The sequence below is a fragment of the Sodiomyces alcalophilus genome, assembly GCF_042370955.1.
Source record: "Sodiomyces alcalophilus JCM 7366 unplaced genomic scaffold ACRALscaffold_3, whole genome shotgun sequence".
NCBI lineage: Eukaryota > Fungi > Ascomycota > Sordariomycetes > Glomerellales > Plectosphaerellaceae > Sodiomyces > Sodiomyces alcalophilus.
Window position 1 is genome coordinate 1,887,041 of NW_027263534.1, and position 20,159 is coordinate 1,907,199.

Consider the following 20,159-nt stretch of genomic DNA (forward strand, 5'->3'; position numbering starts at 1 on the left):
TAATATCTCTATATCCTTAGATCGTGTCACGGACATAATTCATCGAAGCCAGGGACAGCCTAAACAGGAGGAAATAATATGTTTTGATAGATATAAAGGGGATTGGATAGGGTGTGGTGTTCGGAGATAGGTGGTCGAATCGGCTCCGGGACTAGCACTATCCGGGCCGACCTAGTATAGTATAATAGGGAGGACCACCGACGGATAGATCGTGGTCCTAGGAATAACTTTAAGGGAATTCTATAAGGTTCTAGGGGAGAGGCTCTGGTTATCTATAAAAGGGATAGGTAAAGCTAAACTCCTGACTTAGAGGTTCAGCGAATAATTTAACTCTTAATTCGACCCATTAGTTTATATTACCTTTCCTATTATCTTATAACGTCTCTTTACTCTTTACACGAAAACCCCTAATATATTATTCGCTAACCGTTCTAACGGGTATAACGACCGTTAAGAGTTATAAGTATAATTTACCCGTGCTAGTTAACTAATAAATAACTATACCTCCTTATCCACGCTTTAGTACTGCCCCTCCTAAGGATAGAGATCACGAATCGGTTCGTGAGTATACGCTATCCCCTAGTCCTAGAAGCGACACCACCGCGCCTCTGCCTAGTAAATAGGAGACTATTATCCTATAAGGCCCTTTAGAGCCATAGCCAGAACTATCTCTAGCATAGCATAAGCCTCCTATAGCCCCTTAGCGTAAAATACCCGTGGCTCCCCCGGTTAATACTATAGAGCCACCGTCTTAGTCTTAGTCGGATATACGTTTTAATATTAAGGAACTAAAGAATCACCCTCCGGATTAACTACTTCCTAAGGAGCTAGACTTCCTCTTAAATTATTATAAGGAACGTAAATAACGAGAGCGTAAGTTAGAGCGTCTAGAAGCTATTTATTATAGCGAGGACTCTAACGCTACCCTACCCCCTATAAACCACTATTATCCCCGAGGTAGTCATAGCGATTTATTTAAGGTAAACCTTCCTACCCCGAAATAGGATAGTAAGTCGTATAACCAGTTTAGAACCTTTATAGAAGAGATTAAGGAACGCTTTTACCTCGATCCAGCTAATTTCACGATAAAGGCGAAGAAGGTTTACTTTACCGTTAGTTATCTAAAAAGGAATATAAAGTCCCGTTAGCGAGCTTATTAGAGGAGAACCTATGGTTCTTTAATAAAGGCGACGTAGGCTAAGCTAAAGGCCTTCTTAACCAAGCAATTAGTTAATAGTAAGACCCGCGAGTTATTAGTTATAGAATAGATCTTTTCGGAACAAACCTCTTAGTAACCCGGTTAGACCTATAATTAATTTCTCGATAAGTTAGATTCCTTATTTAATAAGGTGTTTATCCCCCTTCCTGATAAGTAGCGTATATAGTTTATTATATCTAAATTAAATAGACCTCTATACGATTAAATTATTACTAGGATTTTACTTAAGACCTTCTAAGAGCTAAACGTCGCGGCTCGCTAAGCCAAGGTTATATTATCTTATAAGGATAAACTATCTAATTAGGATCGCGGCTATTACTTATATATATCCCGTGATTAGGGTTATAAGAGAAAGCGCGGAACTACTAGTAAACCCTTAGTATCCTAGGCTAGTGGTTTATAAGAAGATTCGCCTACGCCCCCTACTACTATAACCGCGGCTATTACTATTATACCTACCTAACCGCGGGATAACCCTAGCGGAACCTTAGAATTCTTAGGCCCTCGGAAATATTACGAATACGGAGAGAAAGGGTATATTCGACCTTTTTACCCTTATTTACGGAATAGGCGGGTTAGTTAAAGTTCTACCTCGGCTACTAACCCTAATTAGGAGGCTATAGCCCCTAGTCGACCCACTTTAGGTTAAGTATAGGCCCTAACCTAAGCCTTATAGGGTTAGGCTGCTACGCACCACTATCCGATACTATACTAGCACTAAAGCCCGTATAGCGCCGGATTAGTGCTAGCACTATACTAGCACTAAAGCCCGTATAGCGCTGGATTAGTGCTAGCACTATACTAGCACTAAAGCCCGTATAGCGCTAGATCGGCGCCAGCACTATACTAGCACTAAAGCCCGTATAGCGCTAGATTAGTGCCAGCACTATACTAGCACCAAAGCCTATATAGTACCGGACTAGTACCAGCACTAGCTAAGTCCTAGATAGACCGAGGTTTCCCCGTGGCTATATAGAGCGGGAACCTCGCCCTCTCCTTTAGATAATCTATCCTATTTATATATTACTTACTATACCCTAAGATTACCTAACTTAAATCCTCTTATAGGTCCTATAATACTAGCTAGCTAGAGATATATACGGTTAGTATATATTAAATAGTAGTAACTAGAATAAGATTATTCGATCTTAGTAAGGTTCGTGTACCGATCCTATTAAATAACCGTGTAGACTATTCTAGTTACACGATCCTAGGGTAAGTAACTATCCGTCGTTAATAAAGTGCCTCCCCTTAAATAGGACTAGGCGATAAGCAGCGACTATTAAGCCATAGCCTAATAGCGCCGATAAGGAACTACTTACCTATACGCCCCTTACTATGTTTACTAGCCCTTTAGCGTAAAGTATAAAGGTCTACGTACTAAACCCCTATTTAGTTAAATAGCTATATATAGCGTACTAAGCGGACACGTAGCTAAAGCGGTACCGGTTAACTATAGTCTACTAAGTAAAGCGCCTCCCCTTTATTAGGACTAGGCGAGTAAGCGATAAGTATAAGAGTCCACGAGTACTAGTTATTTAACGGGCCCGTATCTAAAACGACCTATTAAACACTAAATAGCATTATTATAGAACCCGCTTAATAATAACCGACGCTCCTTACCCCGTTCTCCTAGACTCTCCCCCTACGCTAAGGGATCTAAAAGGCGTATATCCCCTTACCGTAATAGCGAACGCCTATCCAGATATAGCCGAAAAGGTTCTTATACCCGAATATCGGCTACTCCTCTTTATAGGTAAACGAGCAGGGAACCTCCCTAGCACTAGTAGAGCTAGCCAGGCCATAACCTTTAGAGGAAGAGTCTTTAAAGCTATCCTGCCTCCTTAGCTAACCTATCCTGCTAAGTGGGTTACCTATCACGACTTTTTCGTAAAGGTATTCTATAATTAGCTAAAAAAGGAGCCTAAGTATATCGACCTCTATAAGTCTATAGTTATACCCCGTAGTAGCGTAGTAAAGGGAAAGGAGCTAGCCCCTTTTACTGCTAGCCACGATTCTCCGCCGGTAGAACTAAAAATTAAGGTCGAGGGATCGGAATCGCTTTTAATCCGCCCCGCTATAAGTATAGTCGAATAGCCGGTCGGAAGTTTCCCCGAAGATATAGCGGAAAGCCCTTCTCTAAAGTACGCTAAACCCTCTAAAGGAATACCTAACTATACCCTAACGCCTAATAACTATACCCTATTCTCCGACCAGGAAAGTTATTAAGCCGATACTATAAGTAACCGCGATAAGCGTATAAGCCCTATACCCTCCGATATTATATATTACCCTCGCGACGAGACAGAGGATATCGGATCCGGAAACGGTAGGAACCCGGAATATTAATAGCGAGTAGCCCCTCCGGGTAATAGTCCTCCCGGACATAATCCCCCCGGCGTAGGCCCTCCCCTAGGGAACGTACCGGGCGCTAGCTACCCGGAACTATACCTATACGTGCGATAGTCGGATTTACTTACTATCCTTAGCCAGCGCGATACTCGGACGCACCGATTTAAGGCCGATAACCTGGGCTACTTTAAGCCTCCCTTATACTTTACTGCCAATCAGGATCTCGAGACCGAAGGAACTAAACTAATCTATATAGACGTTTTCCGCTTTACTAACGTAATAGACTAGTATACCGGCCTAAGTGCCTAGCACCGCGAGTCCCTTCCCCGCGGACTAGCCCGCTATCTGTTAGGCGAGGCTTCCGTATAGTTTATAAGCCTTAACGAGGGACGATATTCGTACCTTACCACGATAGCCACCGTTACGGAATAGCGGGTTATCGCTAAGTGGCTATAAGCGGAGCAAAGCTTCGAAGAATACCTCGTTATAGCTAGATATAACGCCCTAAGGGGCCCCGACGGGCAGTTCCTTTATAGCAGCGCCTTAAAGGCGATACCTAGTGCCGTGACCGCCGCGGGCTCCCTTATACCACGACCTTCGGGTATTATAAACCCCTGCCTATAACTAAGTATCCCGCCGACTGCCTTATTCGATAAAGCCGTGATCGAGACTATTAACTAAGCTAATAAGCTCGGTTTAGAAATAATTGCTATTATTAAGTATTTACAGGATAGGACGATAGACTAAGCCAGCTTCCTAATAACCATAGCACTATTCTATAACGCGCTTAAGCCTCGGGCTAAGATAATTAAGGCTTACTTAGATAAGATAACGTCGCAGCGTATACCTCCTATCAGGTCTATAATAGACGTGCTCGCGAACACGTCTATTAGCCACGGGTCGCTAGCTATTCCCGCCACGGGCTCTAGCTAGCCTATACTACTTCGCGCGGCCGGCACTAAACAGGCTATAATAGATAATACTAACTAGCCTATCGTAAAGCGCCTATTTATATATCGCACGGGTAAGGATAAAGTCTGGGTCTAAACTGCGAAGAGCCTCGCGTCCCGGCTATACGACGCTATAGCGCAGAGCCGTATAGAAGAATTTATAGTAAACGGATAGACCCTCTATACTATCCGCTGGCGCGCCTATAGCGCAGTACTCTTATTACTAGCCGGGAGGTTCGTAGAGCAGTTTATCTCTAACTATATAATAAGCAACGCTATCTGGAATACCGCTGATCTACCACTACTGGTGACGCTTTAGCGTATAGAATCCTAGATCTATATCGCACGTTTAGAAGACGACGGCTCGCTCGATAAGAGTAAAAGGAACGTAATAGCCTAACGCTTTATCGACGACCTAGATATAAGTATCGCCCTAATCTACCACGCCGCGATGGTTTAGGAATATAGCAGTAGCCGGGCCTATAGGGCCGTCCTCGCCTTATACGATATAACGATAACCGAGTTTAAGGCTAGGCGCAGTAAAATCACTATAGAAGAGGTGACGGCTATTACTAGCCTCGAGCCGGATATATAGGGTATCCTGACCGACGAACTAGACGAACCGGTCGTTACTATTATCTAGGGGACCGCCACCACTAACCGTTTAGCAGAGGAAAACATTCCCTTTATTTCCTTTCCTTTTATTTCGTTATTTACGGCTTACTTTTATATCTATGGTTAGTAATTCCGAGACGGGAGGACGGGCGGCCGGATATACTTACTAGTGTTATACACGGAACCTATAGAGTTAGGAAATTACGCCACGAAGGCGCTATCTTATATAGTAAATTTTTTTTTAATAGTAAAAAGAGAGAGTGCCCGCGTCTATAATATATTACTAGTATAATAATCGGCCTAGCCGAGTCTAAGCTAGACTGCGTAGACTTAAATATAGTTAGAAGCCCGCGGGACGCAGGGCTTTACCCTTCCCGGGGTATATACTACGCACTACTATCCGACACTATACTAGCACCAAAGCCCGTATAGCGCCGGATTAATACTAGCATTATACTAGCACTAAAGCCCGTATAGCGCTAGATTAGTGCCAGCACTATACTAGCACTAAAGCCCGTATAGCGCTGGATCGGCGCTAGCACTATACTAGCATTAAAGCCCGTATAGCGCTGGATTAGTGCTAGCACTATACTAGCACTAAAGCCTGTATAGTGCCGGACTAGTACTAGCACCAGCTAAGTCCTAGATAGACCGAGGTTTCCCCGTGGCTATATAGAGCGGGAACCTCGCCCTCTCCTTTAAATAATCCATCCTATTTATATATTATTTACTACACCCTAAGGTTACCTAACTTAAATCCTCTTATAGGTCCTATAGTACTGGCTGGCCAGAGATATATACGGTTAGTGCATATTATAGGCCTAGGGTAATACGCTATTAGAGTCGGACCCTCCCCCTAGTCTAGTAAGGGCAAAGCTTAATATATAACTAAATAGTAGATAGGACCGTTAAGTTATAATTCTAGATAGCGCTACCGACTTCGATATTATTAATAAACGCGTAGTGCCCCCCGGTAAAATAATCACTAGACCTCCTAGGGAAGTTAGGTAGTTAAATAAGGAATATATAACCTAGATACTCGGATTAGTTATATCTATAGTTCGGATTATAGACAGTTAGAATCGTACACGGATATAGTGTATAGAGTTATATATTATAGATATAGGTAGAGATAGATCGGAGGTTATCTTAGGGATCCCCTAGTTAATTAAGTATAACCTAATAGTTAACTAGGTAGAAAAGAGTTAGATGTTTTGGATTTAGAAGGAGGAGTTAAAGTTTATGGGTTTACGGAAGGAGTTAAAGAGGGCTATAGAGGGGGCGAAGGTGACTATTAGGCTCGTTAGGTCCTAGGTAGCGCGGGTTAGCCGTGTCTAAGCTTATATCTCGGAGGACACGACTATACCTGCTCCCCTACCTAAACCACCACCTAAACCCCCGGAGGACCCTTTACCCAAGGGTCGAAAAGAGTTATTAGTAGCCGTACTGGAGTAGTATTATAAGTTCTTAGATATATTTAATATAGAGGACGCAGGTAAGCTGCCTAGTTATTATTAGTAGGACCACGGGATTAAATTAGAGGAAGGGAAGACACCACTATTTAGGCCGATTTACCTGTTAGCGGAGGAGGAGTTAGCGGCGTTATAGGAGTACCTCTAGGGCGCCCTCGCTAAAGGTTAGATCCGTTATTCTACTAGCCCTACGGGTACTCCTATTCTTTTTATACCGAAGAAGGGTAGGAAGTTAAGATTATATATAGACTATTAGGGGTTAAATAAGGTTACTTATAAGGACCGTATACCGCTCCTATTAATGTATAAGATTATAGACCGACTTTCGTCGTTAAAGGTCTTTATTAAGCTAGACCTTAAGGACGCCTGTTATCGACTTTGTATACGACCCGGCGATAAATAGAAGATAGCTTTTAGGACTCGTTATAGTTATTTCGAGTACTTAGTTATACCTTTTAGGCTTACTAATACCCTAGCTAGTTTTTAACGGTATATTAACTAGGTATTAAGTGGGTTAGTTAACACGATTTATATAGTTTTTCTAGACGATATCTTGATTTATAGTAAGGACCTTAAGGTTTATCGAGTATATATTAAGGAGGTTTTATAGAGACTAAGGGAGTAGTTATTATACACGAATCCAGAAAAGTGTGTATTTAAGACTTAAGAGGTGGAGTTCCTAGGGTTTATTATTAGAGTGGATAGGGTTTATATAGATTAGTCTAAGGTTAAGGCTATCCGCGATTAGTAAGAGCCGAACTCGGTAAAGACTATCTAAATCTTCCTAGGGTTTACTAGGTTCTACCGGCGTTTTATTAAGAACTATTTAAAGATTATAGCGCCGTTCTTAGACTTAATAAGGAAGAGTAGAGTAAGGGGGGTGCTTATATTATCTATAAGGGAGAAGGAGGCTTTCGATAAGTTATATTAGAGGTTTTAGGAGGCTCCGATTCTACGGTATTTCGATCCTAAGTTACCTATTCGACTAGAGCCGGATATATCGGGGTTTGCCTTAGGGGTAGTGATTAGTTAGTATATGGATCGGGTATAGTATCCTATCGCGTTCTTTTTAAGGAAACTTAGGGGTGCGGAGTTAAACTATTCGACCCCGGACACGGAGTTAATAGCTATCGTTAAGGCATTCCGGTATTAAAGGCACTACCTAGCCTATAGCTAAACTCTAGTAGAAGTTTTAACGGACCACCTTAATTATCGGTACTTAATAGATAAGCCAAAGATTAAGCTATAGTATACGCGATAGCTAGAGGAGCTATCGGTGTTCGACTTCGAGATTAAGTATCGACCAGGGGCTTAGAATCCGGCTAATAGCCTATCACGGAAGCCGTAGTATGCTTCCGATTAGGCGGACCTAGACGCGGAGCGTTAAAAACCTATTAAGAGGTTTACTTATAAGTTTATATTAAGAGTAGTGGAGAGGTCGGGCAGAATACCTAGGGTCTCTAAGGACTTATTACTAAGTTTAAAGGAGGAGGTGGCCGATACCTAAAGGGATAATCCCTTTTATGTTTTTTTATCTAGGAAGGACTGGTTATCCGACCCGTGGTTAAGGGATAAAGAGGGCCTAATCCTTTTTAAAGGTCGCCTTTTTATCCTAGATATATAGGGGTTAAGGAAGAAGATCCTATAGGCCTTCTATAATAAACCCACCGCTAAATATTATAGTTCCGGTAAAACGATTAAGAGGATTTCGGACTCGTTCTATTAGGAGCATATATCCCGGGACGTAAAGAAGTTTATACCCACGTATAGGGTTTATTAAAGAACTAAGGGGAGATAGTATAAGCCTTATAGCCTATTAGCTAGTCTTCTAGTTCCGTCTTATCCGTTCTAGGAGATCTCGATTAACTTTATTACGGGTCTCCCTCCTATTAATTAGGGCGGAAAGAAAAAGGATACGACCCTTATAGTGGTTTACCGTTATATAAAGTATTCCCTCTATATCCCTTATAGCAGTATACTAGCCGCTAAAGGTTTAGCTAATATTATATAGTTAAGAGTCTTTAGTGTTTATAGGTTACCGGATAGTATTATTTCGGATCGGGGTTCTTTATTTATAAGTAAGTTTTAAAGGACCCTATACGGTCTTTTAGGCGTCCACTATAGGATATCTACTATATTCCACCCCTAGACTAACGGGTAGACTAAGCGTTAGAATTAGAGTATCGAGTATTACCTTTATAGCTATTATTTACGGGAATAGACCGACTAGGTGGATAAGCTATCCCTTACGTAGTTTACCTATAACACCGTGTAGTACTTAGTAATTAAGTAAACGCCCTCTATAGCGTTAATAGGCTATAACCCTTATAGCCCTAATAACGTCCGGTTACCTAAGTTGTTAGATATTAAGGCGGTATCCGCTAAATAACGGGTAAAGCACCTAATCGCTAATCTAAGAGTCTTATAAGAGGTTCTATAATACTAGGCGGATTTAATAGCGGTTTAAGGTAGGAGACTACGTCTTAGTCTCCTCGAAAAATATTAAGTAAAAACGGCCTAGTAAGAAACTTTCGGATAAGTACCTCGGGCCGTACCGTATCACCTTAGTTATTAGTTACTATGGTCTTACCTATAAGCTGGACCTCCCGTAATCGATAAAGATTTATAATGTTTTCCCGATCTTTTTATTAGAGCCCTGGCGGTCTCGTGATAGTTAGATTCCCGAGCCTATAGAAGTGGATATAGAGCCGTAAGAGTCGGATAAGTATAAGGTAAAGGAGATTTTAGCTTATCGGTTTAACGGGAAGAGGAGGCAGTATTTAGTTAAGTGGGCGGATTATAGGTATAAGGATAATACCTAGAAGCCGAGGCGTTATATCCCGGAGGAACTTCTTTAGGAATATTATAATCGATAAGAGGAGAGGGCGCGGAAGGTATAGAAACTATTATAACCCTATAGGGTCCTTTATTAGTATTATTAATTTATCTTAGTATAACCCCGGAGGGTCTTATTATTATCTTTATTAATTTATTATATTATATCCTAAACGCTAAAAGAAAAACAAAGATAGTAGTGGTCGCACTGTGTATATATAGTGCCTCTCTAAATTAGATTAACGGATCTATTTCTTTTTATATGCCTATATGTTAATATCTGCTATTAATAACTATTATATAGTTATAGGCAGAAGAATAAGGAGCATAAAGATATATATTTCTTTATACTAACCTATATATATTAATAATATTAATAAAGCATTTATAGCTTGATTATTAATATATAAGGTTAGTAATATGAAATACGAGAAGAGAAGAAGTCTATTGCGTAACGCAACGCAGTCTACCACGTAATAGTAAACTATTGCGTAAGGTAAAAAGCTTATATTAAGTCTACTGCGTAATGTAGAAAGCTTATATTAAGTCTACTGCATAATATAGTATCCTTCTCTTCTTTATTCCTTATCTATATATATCTGCTTCTTCCCTCTCTCTTCCTCTCTTTCTTCTTTTCTAAGCTAGGAACTGTATTCTTAATATATACGGAGGTTATCTACGATAACTAATATATCCTACTGGATTACCTCGAAATCATTCACAGGTTATAAGCCCGGGAAGCTCTCCTTTCTTCCGCTCCTCTCAACGAAAATCCTCTCTTAAAGCTTCTCTCGAAGACGATTCTTTTCCCGGAAAGCTTCCTGCTTTTCTAGCTAAGTTACTCTTCTAGTTACTCTTCTAGCTACTCTTCTAGCTACTCTTCTAGCTACTCTTTTAGCTACTCTTCCAGCTACTCTTCTAGCTACTCTTCTAGAGCACTCGACGATTCCGAGGTTAAAGGAAGAACCGAAAACGTTTCCTCCTTTCCTAGAACTTCCTAGGACCCGGCCTCTCTTATCAGGACTTCCTGGACTCGCCGGCTTTCTCAGAACTTCCTAGGACTCGGCCTCTCCTTTCAGGACTTCCTACGGCTCGCCGACTCCTCCTACGACCAGTCTAACCTTCCTAGATCTTCCTAGGACCCGCTAGGACTTTATTTCTCTTCGTGGAATTTTCTAGGATTTTTCCTGGATTTTCTAGGATTTCTTCTAGAATTCCCCTCGTTTACTGGAATTCCCGGCCTTCCAGGATTCGCCCTGCCTTCAGGGAATTCCCCTTTTCCCAGGGATATTCACTATCTTCGAGATTTCCCTCCTTTTCGAGCAAAAAGCTTATTTTCGTACCAGAAAACTTAAATCCGTTCGGATTTACCACCGCGGTTCGGCCCGCTTTTTCCAACCAATAATACCTCTTTCCGACCGACGGAGGTTCCGCCCGTTTTTCTGTCTCTTAGCACCTCTTCCCGGCCGACAGAGGTTATCCTTTTCCTTTATCTTTGGCCGCGAACGAACAATACGAATAATCGATTCGAACAACCGATATAAAATAAAGAAAAAGAGATAAAGTAAAAACAAGACCAGGGATTGAACGGGTGAAAAAGAGCTATAAGTATACCGTTGCGCCACTCACGTCTTCGTACGTGGCTTGCAAAAGTGGCTTGCAAAAGTGGTTTAAATACTTAGCTATGGTTAAGTAGAAGTCTTTACTTAGATATCATCTACAATAACTAACCGTTTTACAAACCGTTTTCAGTTCCGGATCCACTATCTATTACTCTATTCATAGAGTATATAAGAGGTCTTCCTTCTCCTAAATCTATTAGGAAATAATAAGGAATAACGAAGATACAAAAGAGCTTTCTTATCTCTTAAAACTTTATGGTTATTAAGGTTATATAACCTTAGTTATATCTTTTATAAGTGACTATTAAGATATACTTCTTCTTATTAAAGAAAGCTTTAAAGGAACTATAACTTTAAGCTATTTTCTTTATTATAAAAGGAAAGAGAAAAGTCTTAATATTTAAGGCATACTTCCCTTTATTAAGAAAAGCTTTTAAGGAAATCATAGCTTCTAACTATTTCCTGTATTATTAAAAGCAAAAGAAGGAAAGAAGAGTCTTTATACTATAGTAGATTCTTATCTACGTTTATAGTAAGAGTCTTAAACTTATAAAGATAACCAAACCTCTAATAGATATTAAGTATAGGCTACTCTATTATTATAAAAGAGTAATATAAAGGTTAAGACTTTTATATTCCTTTATAAAACCTAGCAGTTATAGATTATTCTTAACTGGATATCTTTCTGTATAAAGGTAAAGGAAATAATCGTGTAACTACATAAGCTCTTTATTATATTATTCTAAGAGTACTCTTAATAAGTCTATGACTTTATATATCGATATTAATCGATAAGTGGAACTAAGTCCGGTTATTACTATACTTCTTAATAAAGAGAAGTAGTTAACGGTTATCAACTTACTTCTTAATAAAGGAAGTAGTTAAAAAGAAAAAACCCTTAAAAAGAAAAGATATAAAAAAGAAAAAGGATATTATAATAACTGTTTTAAAGCAAGATACCTCTGCTTTATTATATACCCTAAATAATACCCTAATACCTATTAGGTTAAGGGGGGTAAAGTTAGAGACAGTTTAAAAGAAAAGTCCTTTAAAGGAGTATTAAGGCTCTAAGCCTCGCTCCTATCTTTCTTTATAAAGAAAAGAGGTAATAAAGACTCTATATCTTTAAAGCCTTGTTCTTATCTTCTTAATAAAAGAAAGGGGTCATAAAGACTTTATATATACCTCTTACTAAAAGAAGATAAATAAGGTTATATATCATTATCTAATAAGGAATTTAATATCTGAAGGAGATAAAAAGATTATAAATCTCGTCTCTATAAATTCAGAGTATAATATAACTTTACCGTCTTAAAGACTATAACGTTTAGATAGTCCTGGTAATATTACCAGTGATTCTAATATTAGGATATTTATCCTATTTACTATACCTACCCAAAAAAGCTATGGATACTATAGAAGAAATAGAAGAGGTAAAACCTTCTATTATTCATAATAAACTGGTTATAAGATCAGTTAATGAATTAAATAATACAGAGTATTATCTTCGTAGCCTTATAAAGTTATTTTACTTCTATCTAAAAAGGCATTATTTATATCTATTATATCCTATTAATAGCAGAAGCGGGTACTAGGCTTATAGTATCAAAATATCTATAAAGAGTATATAGCCTTAAGGAACTACGAACATAGTCCTTTTAAAGGACTACTTAGATATATTCCTTTCTATGGTTAAGAAGTCTTTCTACTTTTTATAAGGAATAAAAGACTTAATAATAATATTATTTTATAACTCTTTAGATATATACTATATCTATGCCTATAATGGTTTTATTCATTCTTATAACTATCTACGTTAAAAGTCGAAGATTTTTATGTCTTAAAAGAAACAAAGCAAAGAACGCATTAAAGATCTAGGATTTATATATCCATTAATAGATCGAATTCTACCTTTAAAAAGTCTATGACTTATATATCTAATAATAGACCGGGTAGAAAACAGCAATATAAAAGCAAAGAAAAGCTTTGATTTAAAGAACTTTATGTTCTTAAAGCATAAAAGGTCAGGTTATTTAACCCAAGGCCTTAGCAGTTCACTTAAAAATACTCTACTTCGCTAAAGGATTAATTATATCCAAAGAAGGGGTTAAAAATATAAGAACTGTTTTGCTTAAAAACAATTAGGGGCAGCGAAGTACTCTCTTCACTAAGACGTCTTATTATAGACGTTCTACCTATAAAAGTCCCTTATACGCATAAACCATATAGCTTAAGCTATAAGCTATGGTTAGTATAGTTAAAAAGGTTAAGACCTAGCTTTTTATGCAGGTTCAAAAATACCTTTAGGGTAAAAGCTATTAAGCTTATCCTCTTAATTTAATCATAGCACTATAAAGTGTCTTTCGAATTAAAAAAAAAGCCTGATATTTCGAAGAAAAGAATTTTATAGGTCCATAACGTATAGTATTATACGGACCTTAATCTTAGAAAATCAGAACTACGATTCTTACGTGGTCTATATATAGGCTTATATAACTATACGGAGTTCGCTCTCTATAAGAAATAAGAACGAACTTAAAAGCGTATACAAATAATAATCGGTTTATATTTTATTATATAAATAACCGAAAGTCTTTAAAGCAGCGCGAGGAGTCTAATTAAATTATTCTAAAATAGGAATAACAGACTATGACTTCCCCTTAAAAGCGATCCTGCAAAAGAGAATTCCTCTATCCGAAGAAGACAAATCACATCAAAAGTTATTCAAAGGGCTACGACCTATAACGGCATCAGGGCTCTAACCGAGACTTAGTCTCCTACTAAAAGACCCGCCGTATTAATAGAATCGTTAAAATTCCTCTATATATCTAAATATAAGAGGTAAAGGGGCATTTCTAAATTCCAGAGACTCTCTAGTTAATCTAGGAGTAGAGCTTCTATTTTTTCTTTTCTAAAAAAGGGAAGCTACAAGGACTTTATCTCTGAGTCCTAAAGATCAGATTACGATCTAAAAAAGTAAGGCCTTACTATATTAATCAGAGGATACCCTTTAAGGAAGTCTTTAGCAGTTTATTATAGAGTATTTACTCTTTACTGCAAATCACATACGAACCAGCTATCTAAAGCAAAGCCTATAAAAGCCCGAATAAATTATAAAGGATAGAGGCTATAGAAGCTGAGATTCGAGAAAAAACCTAGAATATCTCGTATATTATATATACTATAATATCTCCTAAAGAGGATATAACGCTGCCTATACACCTAAAGGGGGGTGGTAGGTCTATAAGATATAAAAATGCGTTTATACCGGAAAGCCAATATAAGGCCCGGTGGGTTATATATGGTTTTAAAAACGGGCACTCTAGTACCGTAAAACCATACTTAATCACCTATAAAGCATATAGCTATAGGTTAACCTATATCCTTAAAGTTTATCTCGGTTAGATACTATACAGCTATGATCTGCTGCAAACTCAAACAGCGAGTATACGCAAAGCAGCTAGTATACGCTATACAGTATATATATACTAAAATAGATATTAAGTTATCTATATCGCTTAATAGTTCTATAATATTATAAGGCTTAAAGCCGTTATTGCAGGCCAAGAAATAAGGCATTATTCGGGCTATAAAAGCCTATATCACTAGCACTAACTCCTAGTAGAATTTCTAATATTCTAGGGAGTATAATATCGCCTAAAGCGAAGCTGCCTAAAATATTATAAGTCCTGCTATAAAAGACTTAAGTAATAAGTTATATACTTATTAAAGGTTCTATCCCTATCTACAGGGAGTTTCAAAAGACCAGTTTAGGCTATTAAACTACTATTGATTCCGAAAGGAAGGTATAAGCCTATACTACCTAAAAGTTATAGTAGTATATAACTCAAGTCTTTAACGGCATATACCCCTATTACTACTCAAAAGAATACTTCATTTTCCTTTATAGAAAGAAGTATACAAGGCCGACAAAATATATATTAACAGGAAATAGGTGCCTTACTTTACCTAGTACTGCAAAATAGACTAATATCAGTCTATACGGTATCTATATACTAGGTATTAAAGTAACCCGTTAAAAGACCATTTTATGGCTTTAAAAGAAGGGCTAAGGCAAAATCCTATCCTGATACAGTCTGTATAAGACGTATATATATATTCGGTTACTACCTAAGAGTTCTTAATATCTATACTTAAGAGGATCTTGTTTTAGATTCCGGTATAGAAAAGCCAATAACCCTCTATTATCTTATAAGATCACGAGGGGGCTAACAGATTTACTTAATCCCTAAAAAGTTATAAAGATATTAACAGATAATTTAATTACTATTAGTATTTATATCATAATAGGAATATAATAACCGTATATTTAATACGGTATTATCATTATAACCAGGGCTGTTAACTATATAACGTAAGACCATAACTGGTATATAAACTAGTAAATCAAGGGGGTAGTGGGTTTTCTACCTTTCTAGGTTTTCCCACTATATGGATTTTCAACCTTTTTTCCTATTATAAAAAGGCTTAGTGGGTTTTTCACTATATTGTTTTCTCACGTTCCAACCTAGAAGGATTTTACCTAAATTATAGGGTTTTTTACCTAGGTATAAGGATTTTTAAACTTTTTACCTATGTTAAAAAGTCTTGGGATCTCTTGCTTAGATTATAAGAGATTTACCTTGGAAGTAGGTTTTTTACCTATATAGGGTTACCCTATAGGTTTTCCTACTATTATACTTAGAGTATTTTCTCCCTATTATAAGGGTTTTTGCCTAAGTTAAAGAATTATCCGCCTTTTAAGGAGATTTTCTTAAAATCAAAAAGGGGTTTTTAATACTTTTTTCCCCTACAGTATGCATAAAATGCTATGGACTTATTCTTTATATAAAAGAAAGAAAGTCGAAAAGAAGAGCCCTAATACCCTTTTTAGCAGCTATTAATTTAGTAATAAATGCTATCTAAGCTAGATTATCTAGCTTACGAGGGGGTGTTAATATCTGCTATTAATAACTATTATATAGTTATAGGCAGAAGAATAAGGAGCATAAAGATATATATTTCTTTATACTAACCTATATATATTAATAATATTAATAAAGCATTTATGGCTTGATTATTAATATATAAGGTTAGTAATATGAAATACGAGAAGAGAAGAAGTCTATTGCGTAACGCAACGCAGTCTACCACGTAATAGTAAACTATTGCGTAAGGTAAAAAGCTTATATTAAGTCTACTGCGTAATGTAGAAAGCTTATATTAAGTCTACTGCATAATATAGTATCCTTCTCTTCTTTATTCCTTGTCTATATATATCTGCTTCTTCCCTCTCTCTTCCTCTCTTTCTTCCTTTCTAAGCTAGGAACTGTATTCTTAATATATACGGAGGTTATCTACGATAACTAATATATCCTACTGGATTACCTCGAAATCATTCACACTATAGACTAGCAAAGTGTTCCTTATTATTACTATCACCGCCGGTCTCGACGCCGCTAGCGACCCGTAGGAGGTTATGAATTTAATAAAGGGCCTTTGTCTGCTTATGGGACTCCCGGGCCTGAATATTATATAAGGCAATTTAAGCCTTGGCAACGGCGTCTGCCCGATAACGCTTATACCGAGCCGTATTAAAATCACTATAGTTATAGTGCTAGTTATTAGTATATACCCGGCGTAGCTCCCTCTAAAGCTTATAGGCGGCGCGCTAGCAGAAAGAAGTTAGCACGAGTATATAAACGAAAAAGGGGAGAGATAACTTATAAGTTTTTTATCGGTAAACCCACCGCACCGGACCGTATCTATAAGCGTATCCTATATAGCGATAGTAGTACGGGTAGCACGAAGATTTATTTATAAATAAGTTAGTATACCGGGGCGGTTTATAGTAGGCGGGGGGCATAACTATACCTCCTTATATTTCTTATTATTCTATTCGTGCTAGTAGTAATAGTATTTAGAGGACTGCCGATTAGAGTCACGATACGAATAAAAGATAATAAGGCCTTAGCTATCCAGGATAATATTAAGAAATCCCGAGTAACACCGCTAATAGGGAGGGTTATAGAGGTCGCCCCCTATAACTACTTCCTAAACCGGGTAAAGGCCCGAGGGAGTGCCGTTATTAGAAGGCGTAGTATCGTTATCGCCTTTATTAGCCCCCGGACCCTTATCGGTAACGTTATTATTACCGAAGATATTATTACTTAGGAAGCCCTTACCTTTACTAGGGATAAAGTTATTATCCTCGCTCTTATCGCTACTAATATAGAGGATACCGTCAGCGCTACCCGATATAGTTATATCCCTATTATAGTCGATAATACTATTATTATTATCGTTATTCTTATAGTCTATTAGTACCGGGGACAGAGTCCTTTAGTCGCCGGCAGACTAGCCACCGGTCGAACTATTATCTAACCTAACCACTAGGAAAAACCGGGCAAGAACCCGGCTAACCTAATAGTCAGGGACCGCGAAGGTCTCCTTAGTATAGAGGGCTAGGCCCCTTGCTTCAGTAGGAGTTATAAGCGACTCTATACCGGGTACGGCTAACCCCTTTATTTTAACGGGTATCTTAGATACCACGCCGGGTATAGCGGACCCCTTATTATTTAGGCGCGCCTTAGCGACTAGCCCCTTTACTTTAGTAGGCGTCTTAACGACTATACCAGGTATAGTTAACCTATTATTATTATAGCGCGCTTTAGTAAGAGTCGTAAGCAACTCCGCACTAGGCGCGGCCGGCCCCTTTACTTTAGTAGGCGTCTTAGACGCCGTACTAGGTATAGTTAACCCGTTATTAGTGCTACCTTTCTTAGTAGTCTTCTTAAGGGCGCTATCCTTAATAACGGAGGTCTTATTAGTAGCGGTGTTAAGGCCACCGCCGGCCTTTTTACTATTCTTTATAGGAGTAACGGGCTTCTTAATAGAAGCGGACTTCTAGGCGGGGGAGTTATTAGCGGCCTTAAGCTAATAAGCTAACTTATTAGCCGCACGTAACTAACGTTTCTAGGGAGCTATACTAGAACGCAGGGGGTTAGCTGAGTTTATAAGGCCACGCATAGTAATCACTTATATTATTATTCTATATAGAATTAAGGTATATTATCGATAGGAATTATTACTATTCGTATAAGAAATAATCGTGATAAGCTACTTTAGATATTAGGACCACTAGAACTAAGGAATAGCCGGAGACCTCGCGTAACGCGATAAGAGGACCCCTAGAGAACTTAGGACGAACTACCTAGATAATGCCTTATAGCTAAGATATAGTGGTAAGGATTAACTTATAGATAGAACTTTAGAATAAGGTTATTATAATAGTTACTCGAATAGGTAAAGAAGAGAAGAGGAAAAATAATAATAAGCTAGGAGGACTAGCTAGGATATATTCTATAATAATCACCGGACCCCGAGTAAAGCCTACGTGATTACTCCTACCTACTCTACGATCTAGGTTATTAGGGATATTCTATTCGAGGGAATCGGATAGGGTTTAGAGGCGTTAAGGAATGTGTTAAGAACCCGGAACCGGTCCTAAGGTTAACCCTAGGGATATTTAGGACCGAGTTATGTTTTAGGATTATTAAGCTAGCCTAAGACCTTATGGTTTTAGAGCCTTAGGTCGTTATATATCGATCCTAGGGAGGATAGTTACTAGTCCTTAAGTAAGCGGTTTCCCGTTAAGTCCCGAGTTAAAAGGGCTTAACGAATAATCTTATAATTATTCCCCCCTAAGGTTAGCTTCGTGACCTATTCTTATTATAGTGTTAACGACTCTCTTTACTCCTTATATAAAACCTATAATATTTTATTCGTTCTAACCGTTTACGGGTATAATAACTATTAAGAGTTCGAAAGACTAGTTATTTTTTTAAAAAATCCTACTATTACCCCTAACCAGTACCTAAGATACCCCTAAAGCGCACCACTATTATTTATACCCGGGATACTTCCCCCGCTACTAAAGGAGCCGAAGCCGGGCTATTAGGCGCCGATCACGAGTAATCCCTTATACCCGAGTTAGAGGATAAAGATAATAACCCCGAATTCGAGATTCGCGGATAAGCTAACCCGGACGCTTATGATCCTATAATAGGACTACTACTCGACTAAGGGACCCCCTAAGTTATCCGGATAGGACCCTAATTCGATATTAAAGACCTTAAGAGCCGCCCCCCCGGTACCTTATCGTTAGCGGAACTCGATTTCCTGATTAAGCACCACGAGGACCGCCGAGCCCGCGAAAAAAAGGAGAAGCGCCTCCTTACCTTTTAATAAGGGAAGGACCCCGATACCTCTAAGCGTGTCCCTAGAGGGGACTCCCGTAAGAGCTGGTATAAGGTCCCGTAAAAGCTCCCTGAATAGGACGGGCAGTCCTATAACTAGTTCTAGACGTTTATCGAAGAAATCGAAGAGCGCTTTATACTCGATAAGGTTAAGCCGTCCGAAGCAGAGAAGATCTATCTTACCTTTACCCTATTACTAAAGATTATAAAATCCCGATAGCGTGCCTATTATAGGCGTGTTTATAGGAAGACTAGAGGTGCTACCTAGGAGGACCTTAAGACCTTCCTAACTAAGTAATTAGTCAATAATAAAACCCGTAAGATATCTATAACTAAGAAGCTATTCTCGGACTAGACTATATAGAAACCTAATTAGACCTACGCTAAGTTTATTAATAGGCTAGACTTATTATTTAATAAGGTATCCCTACCCTTCCCCGATAAATAGCGTATATAATTAATCTTAATAAAGCTTAATAAGCCGTTATATAACTAGATTATAGCCGCCGGTATCCTTACCGATAATAAGGCGTTAGGTATCGTAGCCCGCTAAGCAGAGATTACTCTTTTATATAAGAATAAAGAAGAGACGCCCCGGAATAATCGCCTAAGGCAGCCCCGTGGCGAGAAGCGTAGGCGTAATAGGGCCCCTAATAGGGCCCGCACTATAACTATTCGGCCCTCTATACCTCCCTAAGGTTTCGTGGAATTAATTAAAGTAAACGATACGGAAGCCCCCGGGCCTCCTAAAAGGCGTAATAATAGCGGCGTTATATGCTTTAGCTATAATAAAAAGGGTTATTACCGGAATAAATACCTAAAGGAGCCCTTTAAGT